We start from the raw sequence: 7819 nt of genomic DNA, 5'->3' as shown, positions 1-7819 counted from the left end.
GTAACTACTTTTGCATCCTTTATTTAATCCAGCATCTTTGCACTCTGCACCATAAACATGCTGTGTGTCTTGTTGTTATGCTGATGTCATTTTTCTGTTTTGTAGACTGAGGGCCAAGAAATAGCCGGAGCCATATTCCTCGCATCCTGACACATACTTGGTCAATCAAGCTAATTCTGATGGAAAAGCTCTCAATATGCATCTCTATCCTTTCACCCAAAGAGGGCGCTGTAGTTTAATATTTAGCCAAACAGGAGGCATCTCCTCACCTGTATTCATGTCACTGCAGTACAAAAAACAACAAGAACCCTGGTTCCTGGTTCCAATCAAACACAAACTGAAGCCTAAAAGTGAAAGAAACGACAGCAGGTCAGGCGTCTGGAGCTGTGGGAGTCAAACCTGTGACCTGCAGCCTTGGACTCCTGTGATTGGTCCTCTGCTCAGAGCTTTTTCTGTGTTTCTGAAACCAGTGAAATATAATCTGTAAAAGAAGTGAAAAGTTGTTCGCAGTGAGAACTGATCAGTGACGCTCGAGGACTTTTACAGAGAGTTAAGCGGAGATTCATTTTCCTGTCTGAAGAACTGCAAAAATGTGGCGTCTATAGTTCTGGTGTAAATGTAGAAAGGGTGCTGGATTCGTTTCTTGCCTCCTTCACCACAGTGTTATATTATATTAATATCACAGCTGCAGATGTTTACGGCCGACCTTATTTTAAATACTTCGTGCTCACTTTCATCTCTAGTGAAACATGATTAAATGTAAAATATGCGTGCAGCATCTCTTACTAACTGCTGTGATGACAGTAAGTGATAACACACACCAGGGGGAGACTGTGATACGCTTCACACTGTGGGCTTGCTGCTAACAGGCGGCATGCTGGGAAATAATGGATCCTGCTGAGAAGTGGACTCAAAGTTATCGGATTGGGGAAAAAATCGCAAATAAATAAATAAATGTTGGACTGCTATCATGAAGCGATGATGTGACTCAATCATCTTCATTTTGCTGATTAAAGTTGATGTTTTTTGGAGTTTCTATTCATTTATCATTATATTGTTTTTAGATTATTTATGTTTATTCTGTTGCTACAATTTTTTGTCTTTATTATTAATTTCTCTTTTTTCTTAAATGAAACATTTTTGTTGTTTTTTCTTTTCCCCTGCTTTTACTGTTGGCAGAGATCAACTTCCAGAACATGTTTAAAAATATTATAAATTACATTGAAAACATTAAGTTGTGTTCTTTGGTTGTTACTGTTGTAAAATATTTAGTTTCAATCTACTTTTCCAAATCCCTCAGTGATAGTTTTACTCCTTAGTTTTTATAATGTCAGTGGTTTTGTGCAGGGAAACGTTTTGGATGTTTAGAGCAGATATTACAAGTACATGAAATAAAATGATGAACAACAGTCTCCTCAGGCCAGTTGTGCTGACAAACTTAACCTTAACGTTAGTTTTATAAGGACAATACTGAGTTCTTGTTGTTAGTTTTACTTTGCTGTAATAACCTTGTTGGATCATTGAATGAAACAACTACATGCAGCCATGATTTTATGATCTCGCATCAATCTCTCACAGCAGACAAGGAAAAACCTACAATCCAACTCGTGCATTCTGGGCAGTGTAGTCACACATGTGTGTTTGAAACGGTCGTGTTTAACTTTAAATCCTTGATTTTAGCGTGTTGTGATCATGCTTTAGAGATGCTGTCTTTAGAGTTCGAGTCTTGTGGGTGTGTGATGTGTTTCCTTGTGTTTGTGTGGCTGAGAGCAGCTTTACAGTGAATCCACACAGGAATACGCGAGCAGTGATGAGCTGACCAGTGACTGTGGATTATTAACGCAATTCAGCGACTTGTGTATAATAAGAATTAGTGACGCTGAATTAAACTTTGCTTAACTTCACAGTGAGTGATTGAGAAGATAACAGTTGGACTGAAGGATACTGCTGATTGAGACATGACTTTGCAGCAAATACATTAAAGGGACAGCCAACATCAATGTGAGCTACCACCTCCAAATCTAAGGCCAAAGTTCTCAGTCAAAAAACAGGGGAGTGCCCAGTCCAGTTTGGGAAGGAGTTAAATCTTTTTGTGAGTGAAGGAAAGAGCTGGAGATTTTCAGGTGGACTGGTGTGACATAGACAATAATGAGGGCGCTGTAACGCTGTGGTGATGAGAGAGCTGTGTGACAGTGAAACTGTGGAATTATGGATCGATCTATGTTCCTATCCTCACCTTCCCAACGTGGAGATGGCAGGGGAGGAGGAGAGCTGGGCATCTCTGCCTAGGCCCAACCCCCCGTGACCCAGAACTGCAGGAATGGATCAATCGATGTCAATACACTGCAGTGACTGACAAGCTGTGATCATAATACCAGGATTTACTAAATAAATGAGATAAAACCAGAGTTCCTGTAAATGATCCGGTGTATGGAGCACAAAAGCAGGCTCTCTCTCTCCTAACACAAAATGTAAACTCTATACTTGCAGGTTTGGCAGGTTTAACAGATCACCGGGACCGAGACTCCTGGGAAGTGTTGATGTTCAAGGTAGTCATTGTTGATAAATGTTGATAAAGTTGGTCTATGGGTCACAAGAAATGAAACATAAAGTGTGTAGGACTGAAACTATGTTTGGCTTTTTTATTTGGGCAGCACAGGCAGAATTCTATTTTATAAGGAAACATGTTTTTTTTACAGTGCATAAGACAATGAAAGTCATGGACTCTGACTTCATGTTGTGAATGATTAATATAAATTTCTGTAAAGTGTGCGGTGTTTGGGGCACATGTATGTAAAAAAGTCTTTATCGTAATATTTTTTATTTCATTTTTTAGCATAAAGTATATTTCAGTTAGAATTACACAGCACACTTCTAGTGCTACACATCATGAACTGTCAGGTGTACAGAGGTCTGATAAACTGCATTAATACATCTTAGCCGTTACTCTCATGCGTGGACTTTCTGCGTGTCTCTGCTTACAAAAGTGCGCGTGCCCTCGGCCACCACAGAGCGAGACAAACGGGAATTGGGGCGTAACCTCGCGATAATCCACTCCCTCTCTATCTCCCCTTTCCCAACTCTCTCCCTCTCTCTCTCAGTGCTTGGGGGCAATCAAGCGGCGGGGATGATGGGAGTCCGGCCGGTCAGCCCTGCCAGCCTACCGACGCACCTAAACGCAGCCCAGCACTCCGCTGTGACGGCTCAACTTCTCTGTGTTCCTCCTCCCAGAATCTACCCAGAGAAACAGTAAAACCAGCAGCTGGAGTCCACGCGGGACTTTATTGGAAGCGCGCGCTCCTTTGCTTTTTAATGATCACACCTGAAAAGGATAAAATTCTTTTTCTGTTTTTAAAATCTGCTTTCGTGATTCGGACCAGGGCTCCTTTCAGGATTAAAGGGGAGCAGATGAAGAGCTAAAGCCACTCCAGGAGAATTAAGAAGTTGGGGAGATGCTGGAGGAAGCGGAGCAGGCGGAGTGAGGGAGCCCGGTGCGCACTTTCTCCTCCCCGGCTGGACTGAAGCGCTACAGTCCGCTCCTCTTTGCGCTGCTGGAGGCGCGCGCAGGGGACACTTGCTCATTCATCTCAGCTACATCATCACTTTCCCTGGATTAACAAAACAAGCGAAGAAGAGCTCAGAGATTTCACTCCACGCACTCCGCGGAGTTTTCCTGTGTGGATGGGGTTCGAGCGGCGCGGCGGGGATGGTGTGAAATAAAGCAGCAGTTTTTTAAACGCAGGAGTTTCACATGTGAGTATCTCCTTTTCTTCTTAAAGCTCGGGAATGTTCCTGAACGATTGAACTCTGACCTTTCCCGCTGATCCTGGCGTTTCCAAACACCTGCGACACGCCGCGCGGCGCGCTCCTGATATCAGCCGTTTATTTGCCCCGTGAGCGCGTTCACGGAGCAACTTTAATCAGACCGGAGAGTGTTCGGGTGCGTTTGGAGGGCCCAAGTCGTTAAAACGTCCCAGCCTCTTAATTTATTTACTCCCCTGCAAAGAATGACCTACGCGCGCGTTCCTGGAGTTTAAAGGTAATTGAATTCCCCCACCTGCCTCAAAACTCCCGTTTGCACCCATTTCCACGCAAATTTGTTTTTTTTATGACGCAGGCGGAGGTCAGCCCCGAAAACTCGCAGTTTTCAGTAGATGTCAGAGCGCTTCACCCTCCTTCACTTCCCCTTCTGCTCCGCTGCTTTGAGCCACTTTCGCCCTCCAGAGACTCCGCTCCCCCTGTTCCTATGCAACCCCGCTCCTTCCCGGCCGTGCCGAGCCGAGCACACCCGTGCCACCACTTTCCATTAATTAAGCGGCTTTGTTTATGTGAGAGGAGGCTCATTTCGGGCCGTGCTGGTGGCTGCTGGTTGTCACATTTACGTCTTTGTGATATTCCAATAACACCGCTGAGACGCGAAGTGCGTCAGTCTGACCTTTCTGCCACTTTTTCCTCCAAGAATCTTTCTGTTGTGAAACGCATAAAAGCATCCCGCAGATATGAGGACTTGTTAGAGGATGTACATGTATGACACAGATTAGAACTCTGAGTGTCTGGTACATGTATTTGATGTCCTCGATGGTCACACCGGACTTTCTTATATCGCTGTAATATTTAAATGGCACTGGAGGTGTGTGTTTGGCGCTGAGTAATGAGTTTACAGACGGAAATGGCACCAGAAGTGTTGTCTATTCATTTTATTTTAATGGAGCCGTTGATTTGCTACACGCTCATAGAGAGAAACACTGCTACAGTCAAAGTCATTTTCTGTCCCTACAGGTACAGTCACCATAAATGTCCCCTGCAGAGCTCATTATTAGTCCTCCGGGCCTGAAAAGGTGCGCAGTTGTATATTTGCACCGTTTATTCCAAGATTTTCAGGAGAGCGTTTTTGCTCAAAATTGCTGCTCAAATATTAACTTCAGTCTTCAATTTGTTTATTTGGGATTTTCTTTAATAATCTGACATGCCTCATTCGGTGTCTGTACAGAGGTTTGTAAGGTTGCCTCACAGTGAGAAAGTTCTGGGTTTGAGCCTTCGTGGGCGATTTGTTCTCTCTGTATCTCCATGTGAGAACTCAAAGGTGTTCTCCAGAGGTTTAGAGCAGCACTGGTTCTTCTAGATGTATTCTGACAAGTTCATCCTGTACCTGTCTTGCATATCAGAAAAGAAACAAGGTTTAAGTTTCTTTTCACCATTGCACTATGAGAAATTTGTTTTACAGCAACAATTCCCATTATAACAAGAAATACAACAGAAACTAATTACAGGAAATGGAAGAATTTCTACCAAGTAAGCAAAAAGAGCAAACGTGCTAGAGTAGAGACAGAAATACAAGCAAAGGCCTGTTTTCTATTAAGCATATTAATAACACTCAGAAGAAACGAGACATGGAGGGTTTCAGTCCTCCAAACAGCTCAGGGTAAAAACTCAAACTGTCCAGCAGTCGGTGGTTCAGACCAGCTCTGACTCTCTGTTCTTACAAATCCTTCAGTTTTAACTGCTTATTTATTAAAAGCTTTTATTGTTTATTTGGGGTGGGATTTCTCCATTCTCCCCACACAGCCAAACACAATCTGCTGATTCTCTCCTGGCTCTAAGGACTCAAAAACATGAAATTGGGTGGTTGTTACATGTACAAGATTCAAACTTGTAATTTGAACTAAATAATTTCATCTTGCTATGGTGAACGTAATTAAATCATATAGCATCTGCATGAACTTCAGCAACTTAATTTGTTCTTGTTGAGATGACCTGATACAATCTAGTAAGAGCGGTTATTTGCTGGACTCACGCAATTCACACAATCACATGAGATGTCAAACTGCAGGAAAATCACTAGACAGCTACACCCACACCACGTGTATGCTCTCGCTATTTATTGTGGTTTAACCTGTCAAGGACAAAAACGTACAGAGAAGTCTGCATCAAGCCTTGAAATCACAGCTTTCCTAGTTTTAAGCCTGGAGTGACAGCTTGGTGGTGTGATGGTCAGTGCTGGTGCCTCACAGCAAGAAGGGCCTGGGTTCAAATCCACAATCCAATCTAGAGTTATTGGTGATTCTAAACTACGCATGAATGCAAATGGTTGTCTGTCTCTATGAAATCATCAACCCCCATATTGGTTCATTAAGCAAGACTAGCCGTAATTGCCTTGATTAACAAAGTTGTTCAAACAACAAGATTTCATTGTGTTTTCCTGAAGTTTTTAACTTGTGCAGAATGAATTAAAACAAAATTCTGATTACATTAAACCACTAAATGCCAAACGTGTTGGTTTGACATGGTCAAAACTGGGTTATTGTACTTGGTTAAATCACGTGGAAAAAGGTGACACGATTAAATTGTGTTCATCCAACAACTGATTTTTTTGAGTGAGTGCAGACATGAGAAAAAGTGTTGAGCTGTCAGACTAGAAATGACTGGGTCATAAATTAATGTGGACCTGGTTTTGCACCTTTTTAACCTCCTGACATCCACCTGGTCACCATAAACCCCCCCTGAGGGCAAGGTTAGGGTTAGGTTGCATTTTAGCCACATGCTACACATGCATAGTTTCAGAAACTGGAAACAGTGGTGTCAAATTCAGTTCCAGGTCCGGGTGGCAGAGAAAAGCGCAGGGCCGCATAATTACGCTTAATAAATTGATTTCAAAATGTCTGCATAAGACGCAACATCCTCAACCGGCCCACAGGAAAAAACAGCGAGCGATGAGCTGTGAAAGGAGCCGAACGATGGCTGTTTTGGAAGTTTGACTAATAACAGAAAAGTAAAAGATGGTAGTTTGTGCAGTTTGGCTGTAAGCTTTAGCTTTCTTTCTTTCAAGTTTTCAAAGTCTCTGAGTAATTGTGGTCGTGGTATTGACCATAATTGCAGCTATGATTTGTGCCCTGACTGAGCTGTTCTGCTTTCATAGAAGCTTTTTAGAGAAATGTTGGTAAACCAGTGCCTGAGAAACACTGATACAGCAAATGAAAATGCACCGATGGCTTTTTTGCGCTGCTGTGTGTGTGTGTGTGTTGCACTAACTGATCTACAGTCTCACACCTGCTTTGAGTTACCGTGGGAACCACTGTGAAAACCGCTGCATAAAGCTGACAAACAGATGCACCTTTAAAGATACAATAAATGTTTCTGACTTCTAGAAGCAGATTTGAAATCACCTCACGGTGCTGCTGAACACGTGCACCAGGTGTCGGTAACGGTTTAGTTTGCGCAAAGGTTCGAGGTTTTTTTTTTCTCCTGAAAGGAACAAACGCAGCAACATTTAGAGCTGCAGTGTGTTAATTCAATTCACAAACTTTGACCTTCCACCTTCTGGATGAATGCCTCTCCGTCACAAACACCACCTGGCTGACTCGGATTATAATTCGCAGGTCAGCGGCGTGCAGTGTGACTGTTGTCACCTGGTGATAAAATCTCATATAACTCACCTGATAAAGACATGAATGGGTTTATCATCACATGATTTATGTGCAGATTCATAAAATTAAAGAAGTGAAGTTAGTTTTATAACGTGAAAGCATGAGAATCAACAGTTTTATCTAGTTAACAGGAAGCGAGTTTAAATTATTAAAAGAATTATTATAAATGATTTGTAATCAACCAATTAACCATTTAGCTTATAAGAAATAAAAAAAAAGGCTAAAAATGTTGTTTCACTTCTTTTATTTTCTTCAACCACAAAGTTCAGAAACACAACTATATATTTGAGATATATTACTGCAGATACTTTCTCCACAATTTTCCATCAAAAAGTCTCAAATGGTGAACAGTAACAATATTTTTAATACTTTAATTGGATGAGTAAATAGATTAG

The 7819-nt window shown here is 42.0% G+C and overlaps 1 protein-coding gene across 1 annotated transcript in view; it reads left to right on the top strand.

Moving 5' to 3' along the window:
* The first annotated feature begins 3174 nt into the window (after positions 1-3174).
* Positions 3175-7819, top strand: part of LOC146662752 (sodium channel protein type 3 subunit alpha-like) — a 279350-nt gene continuing 274705 nt past the window's right edge. Inside the window, exon 1 of the mRNA XM_085419328.1 lies at positions 3175-3753. The gene's annotated coding sequence lies outside the window, so the exon portion shown is untranslated. The remainder of the gene's footprint in view (positions 3754-7819) is intronic.

This window comes from Rhamphochromis longiceps, linkage group LG9 (assembly GCF_057381845.1).
Source record: "Rhamphochromis longiceps isolate RC_006_pf linkage group LG9, R_longiceps_female_GT1.1, whole genome shotgun sequence".
In the NCBI taxonomy this organism is placed as follows: domain Eukaryota; kingdom Metazoa; phylum Chordata; class Actinopteri; order Cichliformes; family Cichlidae; genus Rhamphochromis; species Rhamphochromis longiceps.
The sequence above is the reverse complement of the archived record's forward strand: the minus strand, read 5'-3'. Positions and strand labels throughout refer to the sequence as shown.